At 47.4% G+C, this 13,845-nt stretch overlaps 1 protein-coding gene across 1 annotated transcript in view; it reads left to right on the top strand.

The window, feature by feature from the left end:
• YDJC (YdjC chitooligosaccharide deacetylase homolog) overlaps positions 1-13,845 on the top strand; it is a 120,879-nt gene that overhangs the window by 14,294 nt on the left and 92,740 nt on the right. Inside the window, exon 2 of the mRNA XM_082203416.1 lies at positions 5,492-5,539. The gene's annotated coding sequence lies outside the window, so the exon portion shown is untranslated. The remainder of the gene's footprint in view (positions 1-5,491; positions 5,540-13,845) is intronic.

The raw sequence follows: 13,845 nt of genomic DNA, 5'->3' as shown, positions 1-13,845 counted from the left end.
ACTGGGATTTGGCTGGAGGCCCTGAACTGAACTGAACTCAAGAGTTCAGCTGCACCCCATCCCCACCATTTTTGTCCATTTCATCAGTATAATCTGGGAAGATGGATAATCCATTTTGTTGTTGTTCATAGAATCTTAAGAGTTGGAAGGGACCCCAGGGTCATCTAGTCTAACCCCCTGGAATGCAGGAATCTCAGCTAAAGCATCCATGACAGATGGCCAGCCAACATCTGCTTAAAAACCTCCAAGGAAGCAGAGTCCACCATCTCTTGCGGGAGTCTGTTCCACAATGGGGAGACATAAATTATTGCTGATCTACTATGAATCACCCAGAGATCTACCAGTACATCCCAATCTACTTTCTGCTCACCTCTGATTTATTGGATTTCACTGTTAATCGGTTAGGACACCCTTCTGCACCATACACTGAGAGCACTACTATTATACCACTCTGTAAACAGTAATGGCTTCTCCCAAAGGATTCTGGAATGTGTAGTTTCCTGAGAGTTGCTAGCAGGCTCCTCCCAGAGCCACAGTCCCCAGAACTCCCTGGGAATTTCAGCTCTGTGAGGGGAATAAGGGTCTCCCAACAACTAACTACAGTTCCCAGATTTCTTTGAGGGAAGCCGCCGCGGTTGTTTAAAGTGGTACGATAAAAGCTTTAAGTGCATAGTGCAAATGGGTCCTAAAACTCATTCATTCAGGTGACAGTCCAACTTGACACCAACTTAAATAGATCTAAAGCTCTCTGGGTGTGTGATATTCCATTATTTCCTCTCCCTAAAGCACACAAAGGGACGCGGGTGGTGCTGTGGGTTAAACCACACAGCCTAGGGCTGGCCGATCAGAAGGTCGGCAGTTCGAATCCCTGCGACGGAGTGAGCTCCCGTTGCTCGGTCCCTGCTCCTGCCAACCTAGCAGTTCGAAAGCACGTCAAAGTGCAAGTAGATAAATAGGTACCGCTCCAATGGGAAGGTAAGCTGCATTTCCGTGCGCTGCTCTAGTTCGCCAGAAGTGGCTTAGCCATGCTGGGCACATGACCCGGAAGCTGTACGCTGGCTCCCTCGGCCAATAAAGCGAGATGAGCGGCACAAACCCAGGGACTGGACCTAATGATCAGGGGTCCCTTTACCTTTACCTTTTAAAGCACACTTGTTTCTAAAACAACAAGAGCAGCTGTCTCTGCCATCCTTCCCTGTTCTCTAAATGTTTTGGATCACAACTCCCAGTGTGGTGTAGTGGTTAAGAGCGGTAGTCACGTAATCTGGGAAACCGGGTTCGCGTCTCCGCTCCTCCACATGCAGCTGCTGGGTGACCTTGGGCCAGTCACACTTCTGTGAAGTCTCTCAGCCCCACTCACCTCACAGGGTGTTTGTTGTGGGGGAGGAAGGGAAAGGAGAATGTTAGCCGCTTTGAGACTCCTGAAGGGGAGTGAAAGGCGGGATATCAAATCCAAACTCTTCTTCTTCTTCTTCTTCCCCAGGCCAGCTCTGAACTCATGCTTCTCTGTTGTCTTGCAGCCGAGTACACTACTGGGCTTGGGTTGAGAATTATAGAACTGTAGAACTGGAAGGGACCACGTGGATCATCTAGTCCAACCCCCTGAAATGCAGGAATCTTGCCCAACACGGGGCTCAAACCTATGACCCTGAGATTAAGAGTCCCATGCTCTACCAGCGGAGCTATTTCGGATGCCAATTGAACTAACTTCCCTCAGGGTAGCCTTGAGGAAAGTCCCTTTATCCTAGTTCCAGGCATACATACCTTGCCAGGACTCTAGAAATAAACTTAAAACATGTAACGATAAGATGAGGCTGTGTGTGTGATCTGCCAGTTTTCTAGTCAAAATTTCACTGGCCTGCGGTACAGGCATGTTGGAAGAATTACTGGAACTATTATATGAATGTTTTGCACCCATGTTTCATTTTATTCCTATTGATTTGTACAAAAGTGGTATATATCAGCAGAGCCCATACGTGTCAACTCAGAAGCCAGGTAAATGAGAATACATTTCTTGACAAGTATAGGATTGTACAGGGTAGTTGATTTTTATATTAGGTTACAGCATTTTAGGGGAAACAATCCCCCCAAATACATTTCCTTTATTTGTTAATTCTAAACCCACCCTTCATCCAGGCAGGCACCAGGGACATAGAGCAGGCATAAATTAAATATATATATATATATTCATGCCAAACGCAACATAGAATAAATCAACGCTGCTCATAACAAAATAACAAAAATGAGAGGCAACGATAAGCACGTCAAAGTGCAAGTAGATAAATAGATACCACTCTGGCGGGAAGGTAAACGGCGTTTCCGTGCGCTGCTCTGGTTCACCAGAAGCGGCTTAGTCATGCTGGCCACATGACCCGGAAGCTGTACGCCGGCTCCCTTGGCCAGTAAAGCGAGATGAGCGCCACAACCCCAGAGTCATCCGCGACTGGACTTAATGATCAGGGGTCCTTTTAACCCTTTAAAAGTGATCAGAGAAGAACAGTTGAGGGAGGGAGAATTCTGCAGTCGGAGGTTACCAGCTTGGCTAGGGCTAGTTTACACTGACCCAGAGTGGCTCTCCATGGATTTGGACTGGAGTCTTTTCCTATGCCCTCCTGGAGATGCCAGGGATTGAAAGCTGGGCCCTTCACATGTAAAACACCAAGCTGCCTACTCCTCTGAACATGCTGTAGGGATGTGCGTGGCACTGTGGTCAAAACCACAGAGCCTAGGACTTGCCGATCAGAAGGTCGGTGGCTTGAATCCCCGCGACGGGGTGAGCTCCCGTTGCTCTGTCCCAGCTTCTGCCAACCTAGCAGTTCGAAAGCACACCAGTGCAACTAGATAAATAGGTACCACTCCGGCGGGAAGGTGAATGGCGTTTCCGTGTGCCCTGGCTTCTGTCATGGTGTTCAGTTGCACCAGAAGCTGTTTAGTCCTGCTGGCCACTTGACCCAGAAAAGCTGTCTGTGGACAAACGGCGGCTCTCGTGGCCTGAAAGCTAGATGAGCGCCGCAACCCCATAGTCACCTTTGACTGGATTTAACCACTCAGGGGTCCTTTACTTTTTACCTTTTACCTTCTGAACATGCTAGTGCTTCTGTTGAAAACTAAAATAAAAAAACTGAACACCAGTTCAGTTCCTATAGTTGATGAGAATGCTTAATTAAATGTTATATTCTGCACATCCTCCCATAGGAACCCAGGACAGCATATAAGTTATAGAACAATAACAACATCGTGAAAACAACTTCCAATACAGATGCAGACCGGGAAAGATCGCAACTTAAAAAGCTCATTGAGCAAATCACATGTAGGAAGTCAGAGTAATTAAAGAGGGGGAGAAAAGTCAGACAACCAGCACCCTCAATCCTGATACTATTTGGCTGAGTATACCATGAAGTTTATGTAATATAAAGGGCTGGACTGATGTAAATTGCCACGAAAAAAAACCCAACCTTTAATGAATTGTTCTCAAACCAAATTTCCAACTTCCTGATGTGTACGTTTCATTCGCATGCGTGCATGCTCATTTAACCAAAAACAGCCTTCCTCAAACGGATGTTATATGGGGCTGATGGGAATTGTAGTCCGAAACATCTGAAGATTGCCAGTTTGGGGAAGACCGACCAATATCGACCCAGCACTGGCATTCCACTCCAGTGTTTCACAAAAGGAAGACACACCATTTGCATATCAAAATATCATTGGACTGAGACACTGCCCACTTTAAACACCCCTGAAGGTTCTGTATGGCACAAAGCTAAACTATGGAACTCACTGCCACAGGAAAGGAGACATCGGCAGCCACCAACCTAGATGGCTTTAAAAAGGGGATTAGATAATTTCATGAAGGGAGAGGGCTATCTGTGGCTCCTAGGCCAGGATGGCTATTCTCCGCCTCCGCAGTGGGAGGCAGTAAATGTTTCCGAATACTAGTTTCTGGAAACCACAGGAGAGGAGGGTGCTCTTGTGTGCGAATCCTGCTGGCAGGTACCCTAAAGGCATTTGGTTGGCCATTGTTGATGCTAGACCAGAGACTGGTGACTGGGAGTGGCCGCCGAGACCATATAACACCGGTCCTGAAAGACCTACACTGGCTCCCAGTACGTTTCCGAGCACAATTCAAAGTGTTGGTGCTGACCTTGAAAGCCCTAAACGTCCAGTATACCTGAAGGAGCGTCTCCACCCCCATCGTTCTGCCCGGACACAGAGGTCCAGCGCTGAGGGCCTTCTGGCGGTTCCCTCGCTGCGAGAAGCCAAGTTACAGGGAACCAGGCAGAGGGCCTTCTCAGTAGTGGCACCAGCCCTGTGGAACGCCTTCCCACCAGATGTCAAAGAGAACAACAACTACCAAACTTTTAGAAGACATCTGAAGGCAGCCCTGTTTAGGGAAACTTTTAATATTTAATAGGTTATTGTATTTTAGTGTTTTGTTGTAAGCCGCCCAGAGTGGCTGGGGAAACCCAGCCAGATGGGCGGGGTATAAATAAATTATTATTATTATCATTATTATTATTAGATGGATCCAACAGGCTCTTCTTCTGTTCTTAAAGTAATATATTAAATTTCTCTGTCATTGTTTGAATCTTTGAACCCTCCAGTAACTCTTAATGCTTAAAATGTTATTGGGATGCCCGAGAAGATCTAGCTAATTACCGTATTTTTTGCTCTTATAAGACGCACCTAGTTTTTGGAGGAGGAAAACAAGAAAAAAAATATTCTGAATCTCAGAAGCCAGAACAGCAAGAGGGATCGCTGCGCAGTGAAAGCAGCAATCCCTCTTGCTGTTCTGGCTTCTGGGATAGCTGCGCAGCCTGCATTCGCTCCATAAGACGCACACACATTTCCCCTTATTTTTTAGGAGGGAAAAAGTGAGTCTTATAGAGCAAAAAATACGGTAATTAAGAAGCAGCTGTGTGAGAGACCTAGTAAGCTGACAAATTCAGACCAACAGTCCATCTAACCCATTACTGCCTTCACTGACTAGCAATGACTTCTCCAAGGTATCACGCAGACCCCTTCCCGTAGATCTACCTGAATATGCTGAGGAGCTTTCACCTGCAAAACAGGTGCTCTACCACTAAGCTATGGACTTTCCCTAAGGAGGGTGTGTCCTAGGGGCACCCCAGGGCAACTCACAATCCTGCCAGCCAAACAGAGCCCAGGGCCCTGCATATAGAAGGCCATGTGGCATTTCCAGCTTTTATGAAAATTATCAGATGACAGGAGATGGAAAGGACCTCAGTTCAAGACCCTGGAGAACTGATATGCCGTAAGAATAGACCAGCAGTGGGGGAGCTGTGAGCCTCCAGCTGCTGAGGGACTACAACTCCCATCATGACCACTGGCCATGCTGCCTGGGACTGATGGGAATTGTAGTCCCGTGACATCTGGAGTGCCACAGATGTTCTCCCATCCATGGGCTATGTGGAGAAAGAGTCTGACCTGGTATATATGGCTGCTTCCTATGTTCTGATTTTTTTTTTTACAGGCAGGAAGAACAGGAAGTTTATTGAGGTCTTGGTGGGTCACTATACGGGTGAGTTTTGGTCAACTTGGTGGGGCAATGGGCATGCAAGCTTGTTGCAGGATAAGTACTATCTTGGGGTAATCACCCCAAAAATGGTCACTTGGGGCCACCCTAGATCATGGCGTTGAGTCATGTGGTTACGCCACGTGGGCAGGATTAAAAAAAAAAAAAACATAAATAGCCACCTGGGGCAGCTGCAGCTAGGGTGTTTGGCAGGATCCGACCATTGCATGACAGGGGGAAGGGGAGCACCAGTCTTTTGACCCCTGATCGGAAATCTTACTTGCAAATAGGAATGACATTTCTCATTGGGATCATAAATCCAATTGGGCGTGCAATGGTGGGGTGTGTTTGCACGAGGCCCTATACAGTTCTTGGCAACGTTAGCAAACTACGCTTCCCAGCATTCTTTGGGAGAAGCCGTTACAGATTAAAAGAGGCATGATAGCTCTTTAAGAAGAGAAGAAGAGTTTGGATTTGATATCCCACCTTTCAAAGCGGCTAACAATCTCCTTTCCCTTCCTCCCCCACAACAAACACTCTGTGAGGTGAGTGAGGCTGAGAGACTTCAGAGAAGTGTGACTAGCCCAAAGTCACCCAGCAGCTGCATGTGGAGGAGCGGGGAATCAAACCTGGTTCACCAGATTACGAGACTACCGCTCTTAACCACTACACCACACTGGCTCTTTAGATGCATAGTGCAGATGGAGCCTAGGTGTGCGACTTGTGTTTCTGCTTGGCTCCACCCACTTTTGGCACGACCTGACCCAATTTTAGAAAGCAGCAAAGTCAATTTAGTTTGGGATAACGCAGCCCTTGTCTTGAGAAACCTTCCCCCGTCTCCCTCGAATGATTGCCGCAATATGGCTCAGCCCCCACCCTTTTGCTGGCTATTTGTGTTTAAAATAACAACAACAACACCACAGCCATCTTATGTTCATTTGCTTGGTTTTTAAATCTGGGACACCAGCCCTCACATCGCATCTTGTCTGCTCCCAAGACCAGTTTACGTCGTGTGAGTTTGGCTGCACATCTCTGCTAGGAAACGAGACCTCCTGCATATAGGATTTCCAGTTGGTCAATAAATTAAATCAGTGAATTGATGGTCAGTATCAAGCTGCAGAAGAGGGGTGGCGAATAATTCTGTGGTAGGGTAGCATGCTTTTTTCCCTAGCTTTTAGGTATATTGCACAGAGGACCCTTCCATTTATAAGATTTCCCTCACCACCAGCAGTTTTATATCCCAGGGATAGGAAACATGTTCCACCTCCTAGTATATTACTGGCTTGCAACTCTCAACAGTATGATTATGATGACTATTGTGAATTAAATTCATTACTTGCCCCTTCGCTAGCTGGTCCAAGGTCGAGTTACAGCAATTTAAAATTGGGAATGAAAAACAGTTGAAACAGATCCCGGGTACAGCAATAGGGTGGGACCTAAAAACATGTGTCTCAAGTGTCAAAGGCCGAGGTAAAGAGGGGTGATTGCATTTGCCAAAAAGCTGGGGGGGTGGAATTGCACAATTTAAGGGCTGCCACACAGAATGCTGTCTCCTGAGCCACCCCTGAACTTCTGAGGGAGGTGGAACAGCCAAGAGGGACTCCTACTGCTCTCAACACCCAGAAGGGTCTGGAGAGAAGGAGGTGGTTTCTCAGATGAGTCCTTCCTTTACTAATGGAGTCTCTTCATTCCTTTCATTCCTAACCAATGGCCATGCTAGCTGAGGGAGATGGGAGTTTGGCCACATCTAGGAAAAGGCAGGTTCCCCATCCCTGGAACTGAAGCTCCAGAACCGCGTGAACCCATTGATTCAATCTGAGCTCCCAGTACAGCTGCTCTTTGCTAATACAGTCGTACCTCAGTAGTCGAACAGAATCCGTTCCGGAAGTCCATTCGACTTCCAAAACATTCGAAAACCAAATTGCTGCTTCTGATTGGCTGCTGGAGGATCCTGCAGCCAATTGGAAGCCCCGGCAGACGTTCGGCTTCCAAAAATAGTTCGCAAACCGGAACAGTCACTTCTGGGTTTGCAACGTTCAGGAGCCAAAACGTTCGGGAACTAAGCTGTTCAAAAACCAAGGTACGACTGTATATAAATACCAGGAAGCTTCATTTTGTAGACAAGATGAATTCTATTATTTTCTCATCCTTGTGCCCTCTGCATTCTGTAAGTTAGGGAACTCGCAGGCCTTAAAAAAAGTTTTCATTTACAAACTTCTCCGTACCTAGGGTGTCCTCCGGGTCTGTAAAAACCATTTCCTGCTTTCGGGGTGGGTCCACCTCACTTCCAAAACGATCAGCACTCTGCCACCCAAATTTGCTGTTAGACGGAATGATGACAGACTGAAGCACTCCTAGAAACATTCTGTTTGAGCTCACATTTCAGGATATTTGGACCTTTGGGGCATCTCACGCTATTTGTATACATGCATGAATGAATGTTGTGAGTCTGGGATAAAGTGGGCTGTTTCAAAGCGATCACCTGTATAACAAGTTTTGCATTTGCCATCTGGATGCAGAAACCTTTCAAAAAGCCCTTTTGGTGTTGTGTCTGAAAATGGCCCAGTAGCCTGATCTATGCTTGCTTGCTTAGAAATGATTGTCACTGGATTGAAAGAGGCTTGCTCTCATATAAGCGAGTGCAAATTTGCAGTTTTAACCTCTGGTTTAGGATTGCTGTGATGCAATTTATGCTGAACCTCAAACATACATTTTGGGTCATTTTGGCCTAACTGCCTCGGTTTCCCCCCCTTAAGCTGGGAAAGTTTGTAGCCTTCTTTGCAGGGTGGTTGCGAGGAGGGAGTAAGAGGCAAAAAGCCCCGCTAATGAGAGAATGTTATTGAATAGATTGCTAAAAGCAAGGAAGAGATTGCCTTGTACTTCTGATGGTTGGTCTTCTAACGTTTTCCCCCCTGTGCAATTGCAATGCTTACAGATACGTTACGAAACTACTCAAGTCACCCGATGCAGGAAGTAACGTCCAATATGAGAACCTTGAGGGTAAGACCCTATCAATATTGCCTCTGCTTCTGTGTTGGGTCCTAGTAGTGCAATATTGCTTATAGGGTCTTTTCCTTGGGGGGGCACTCTTCGAGGGAAGGAATAAATAAATAAGTAGAAACTGAACCAAAAACAAAAGCAGAAAAGGGGCAGGTTGGTTAAACGAAGACAAACAGTTCTTGCGATCTAGAAGGGGGCGGTAATATATTATTTGGCGTTGGATAACATTGTGTTCTTCTCCTAGACGGATTTTTGTTCTGGGGTTTGTGGCAGTCTTAAGAGAAGAAACTGCCTCATCTTCATTTTTTTAAATAGGCTAGATCCTGTGCAACCAGATATTAAGCATCATTACTCAGAAAGATTTGCTACTGAGTCCACTAAGACTTCACAAGTTACAAGTGCATTGAACTTGAGATATTGAAAGAGGGCTAGGAATAAGAAGACCATTGTTTGCATGTATCAATAACCCAGGCTTTCTGGCTCATTGTGGTTTACTGTGGACTAGCAGGATACTGATGAATTCGGCCTGATCCTTTCCAGACCAAAAAGCTTTTGACAAATCTGTCGATTTCAGTTTTTCATATCTTCAACATTAAATTCCTTTCTCCACATTTCCTCAGCAGTCTGTGGTTATAATTAACCATTTTTAAAAGTCCTTGTGAAAATCCATTGGTGTTTCAGTGCAAATTTCTCCTAAAGCAACATTTTTAATGTACTTTTGACTAATATAGACACTTCTGCAAGCATTTCCCCCTAATGTAAAGCTTATTATTATTATAGTATGCCTAGTTATGCATCATATTTTTTTATTTAGCATGCATAATGTCAATAATAATAGGCTTTATGTGCGCGCGCACACACACACACACAAACATTTTTGAACACAATATTTGGTTGGAGAAGTCCACAGCAAAATTCAGAGAAGTAGAAATTTGAAACTTTTCTTCTGGTTTGTATATTGCTTCAGGAAGTGTGAATGCGGTAGGTGCAAACTGAACCAAATGCCTCACCCTGCCCACCCTCAGCATCCTGTCACGTCAGAAACAGGGATCTTGAACTGTTGCCCCCTAACAAGTCATGTGGGATGCGGGTGGCGCTGTGGGTTAAACCACAGAGCCTAGGACTTGCCGATCAGAAGGTCGGTGGTTTGAATCCCCGCGACGGGGTGAGCTCCCGTTGCTCGGTCCTTGCTCCTGCCAACCTAGCAATTTGAAAGCACGTCAAAAGTGCAAGTAGATAAATAGGTACCGCTTCGGCGGGAAGGTAAACGGCGTTTCCATGTGCTGCTTTGGTTTGCCAGAAGCAGCTTAGTCATGCTGGCCACATGTCATGCTGGCTCCCTCGGCCAATAAAGCGAGATGAGCGCCGCAACCCCAGAGTCGGTCACGACTGCACCTAATGGTCAGGGGTCCCTTTACCTTTACCTAACAAGTCACAGGCACTAACCAACCTTAAACTATGGTTTGTTGCTGGTTTGCTGGCTCTGGGATGATCCCTGATTCAAACATAATGGGAAGCTAAAGTTTCTTCCTGCTGTTTTATCCCGCTGTGGTCAGAGGCAGCAGCGGAGCAAACCGATTGGGGCCTGGGGCGACGTACGTGCCCTGTGCCCAGGGGTGGGGCCAGCTGCCCGCGGGGCAGGGCCAGCTGGGGCAGGACACTCCGCGGGGTCTCCAAGAGGTCTGCCTGACTCCTCCCACTTAGCTGCCCTACAGCTGAGGGGGAGGCGGCAGGCAGTCCGTTTGGGGCAGAGTCTGCGGGCGCCCAAGCCACCGTGTCACTCCCAGGAGAGTCGCGTGGCTTGGGCGTGCTGCAGGCCGCACGGTGAGTGCCACCTGGCATTTTGTCACCCCCCTCAGTGGTGACTCCCGGGGCAGCCCGCCCCCACCTCAACCCCTTCCTCCGGCCCTGGTCAGAGGCAGAACGAAGTTGGGTTTGATCAGGCAACCTGCATCGGCATGTAGCTTCTTTACAGTAAACTGCAACAAGCCAGAAAGTCGGGTTTATCCTTTGGTACTTTTGCACTGGCTGCATTCGCCAAAGACTTTCTGGCTTGTCGCGGTTTACTGTGAACAAGCAGTGTGCCGATGCAGTCCTTTGTTTGGTGCTTTTAAACTGGTTGCACTTGCACCTATTAAAAAACGAGTCGGGCAACTTGCACCGGCCTGCTGCTTGTACACAGTAAACCGCGACAAGCCAGGATGTCTGATTTACTATTAGGGCCAGAAAAACCAGGGTAGAAACATCGATCCAAAGATTGATAGTGTATTACTCTGTTCCCACGGCTAATTTCACCTGATCAGCAAATGACATTTCGCCCAGTAATAGACCCAGAGGCATTATAGAGCTCTGCAATCCTGCTCAACTGAAAAGTATTTAAAAATAACAATAACCTGCAAAGTGATCACAAAACGCCTGTTGAAAGGCAGCCGGATTCGGTTTTGGGAAGCCTGGCTGAATGGATTTCCTAAGCCAAGGGGACAGGGGCTCTTTCTGATCAATAAAAGTCTCTTTCTCTCCCCCCCCCCTCACTCCACCCCAGCTCAATTCGAAGGTATGTGGGGAGAAAAAAATGGTGGAAGGGTGTTAAATCCCTTATTCCCCCCCCCACTCCTTTGTAAATTATCAGTCACAGGAGAAGCGGGGATGGGGGGGGATTGACAGAGGGCCTGAAAGGGTCTGGGTGGGTGGCCTCCCTGTTTTTCAGGTGGTCTCTCTGCTCTCTCTCTCTCTTCCAGGGACCTTTTGAGGCCCGGAGCAGAAGGGGGGAAAGGGCAAAGTGGGGCGGGAGCGGACTTCAGACCGGATTAGAACAACAGAGTAAAACACCAGGCCCGGAAAGGGGGAAAGGTGGTGAAGGGGGGTGGGAATTGGTGGGGAGAGAGAGTGAGCGCTCATCAATTCACTGCAGCAACCAGCGCTGCAAGGCTATTGCCCAGGGACAATAGCAGCCCTTTTGGAGCCTCGCCCCCCCCCCCGCAACGAAGCCGGGACCATCTGTATCTCTGGCCCAGTGTGGTCTGTTGCCGACAGCAAGGGCCTTCGAGCCGTTAAATAGCTCCTGAGCTCTGTGGTGAGGAAAGGTGGTGGTCCCTGGGCAATTGGAAGTTGGCGGACCCCCTTACCCCCCCCGGTTTCTCTGCTGGCAGCCCCCCAAAGGCTACGATAATATATTGTAAACACAGCAGGTCGTGTTGGATTCCTGGGATGTTTTTATACATTCGGGGGGGGGGGGAGAGGCGGATATAACTGTTGGCCCAACGCACATAACCGAGGTTTCGCTTTTCCGCAAACGTGGTGGGAAGTTTCGAGGGCTGCTTTGAAAAACTCTCTGACACATTAATTTTGTGGGTGGGTGTGTCAGAGCATGGGGGCGCTTAGGAGGTACGGGGGGACCCCAAAAGTTTCCAATGGGGCAGTCTGCTACTCTTTCCCTGTTGCACTACTGTCCAAAGTTACAGCTAGCAGTGCAATAATGAAAGGGCGTCAGCCACCCCTGAAGAGCTGCATTGGGCAGGGGGGGTCAACTTGGGTTGGACCATTCAGGATCATGTTTTCTGGCCAAGCCCACCCTCTCTCCCTCCTCCCCCCCCGAAAACGTCATCTCAGCATTTGGTAACCTTCGGCGGTTTCTTGGGACCAGGTGAGTTGTGGCTGGGAGGTCGGCTGGTCCTATGGAGAAAGTAGTTTGACCCCAGATGGACGGGGTATAAATTATTATTATTATTATTATTATTATTATTATTATTATTATTATTATTATTCCGCTGCCCCAGTGGTTGGCAACCAACGAGGCTGAAGGGACCAGAGTTTTGTTTTCTTTGTCTGCTGACTTCCACGCAAATCCGAGAAAGGCTTTTATTTCACAGGTGCAGGTAATAGACTCAACAGCACCCACTGTAAGTGTTTCAGCAAGGAATTAATAGAATGGAACAAAGCTTTTGCCTGTGTACACGCCATACATTATGTTGCGAACCTCCCTAAGATCTACAGATTAAGAGTGGCATAGAAATTTGATAAGTAAAATAGAAATAAATAAATGAAATGAAATGAATATTCCCCCCTCCGAAACAAAAAAACCCAACACCCAAAATTCCTGGAAAATGAAGCTTTACCCCTCGCTGAGCTACAGTTCCCAGCGCCCTTAACAAACTACAATTCCCAGTATGCTTGGGGGCTGTGTGTGCTTTAAATGTATGGCATGTACACAGCCTTTGATAGCGCCTTCCCTGGAAAGAAATGATGGTGAGCCCGCTGCCCTTCAGATGCTGCTATACTCCAAGTCCCATCATCCCTGACCAGTGGCCATGCTCACTGGGGTCTGATGGGTGTTTGGAGCCCTAGAGCAACGAAGGGTCCCAAGCCCTGCTCTACGGCACCCCAGTTGCTTGCTCTTTCCTTGCACACTGGCTTAATGACAACAATGTTAAGGCTGCAGTTCAAATCCTGCTTAACCTGGGGGCAAACCCCACTGAAAAACAAAACAAAAAAAGCCACAAAAATGCAAAATAAATAGCAAAACCAGACAAACCTCAGTGTAACACTCAAAACGGAAGTGTGGAACTCAAAACGGAAGTGTGGCACTCAAAATGGAGCATGTTTGGCTTCCGAATAAAGTTTGCAAACCAGAACACTTACTTCTGGGTTTGCAGTGTCTGGGTTCCAAGTTGTTTGAGTACCAAGGCGTTGAGAGCCAAGGTACCACTGTACAGGTGGGCACAAGGAATGTCCGAGGTGGGGGGGGGGGGCCTTGATGTGAATATTTGGGGAGACACATGTCCATCTCTAGGACACACTACTGGAGTCATCAATTCTCATTTGACGGAGAAAGGAAAATCTATTTCTGTAGGTCGGGGTGTGTGGAGAAGAGAGCTTGCAGCACTTGAAGCAGAAGCATTTATGAGACTGTATGAAATGATTTCTCAATAAAGGCACGTTGCCCTGTGTTCTGTTTTTTAAAGTTGAGATTTGGATTTTATATGGGCTTATTTAATGCGGAGGTTCCCTTTTTTCCCTTTCTGAATTCTCTCTTTTTTTAAGGAGGCCGTTGTGTCAAAGAGTCATTTGGATGAGAAACAGGGATACAGGGAACTCCCGATTTATGCAGGGGTTGTGTTCAGAAGAACACATATTAGCCTGCCCCGAACCCCGATCTCCCCACCCCACCCTGCCTATTTGCGGTGCCAAAAACAGCACACTCGTCCGCAGTCACATGCAAGTGGGGGGTTTGCCTGTACAGTGGTACCTCGGATTAAGTACTTAATTCGTTCCGGAGGTCCGTTCTTAACCTGAAACTGTTCTTAACCTGAAGC

The sequence above is a fragment of the Podarcis vaucheri genome (assembly GCF_965113315.1).
Source record: "Podarcis vaucheri genome assembly, chromosome: 16".
Lineage (NCBI taxonomy): Eukaryota > Metazoa > Chordata > Lepidosauria > Squamata > Lacertidae > Podarcis > Podarcis vaucheri.
This window is presented reverse-complemented; position numbering and strand designations above follow the sequence as displayed.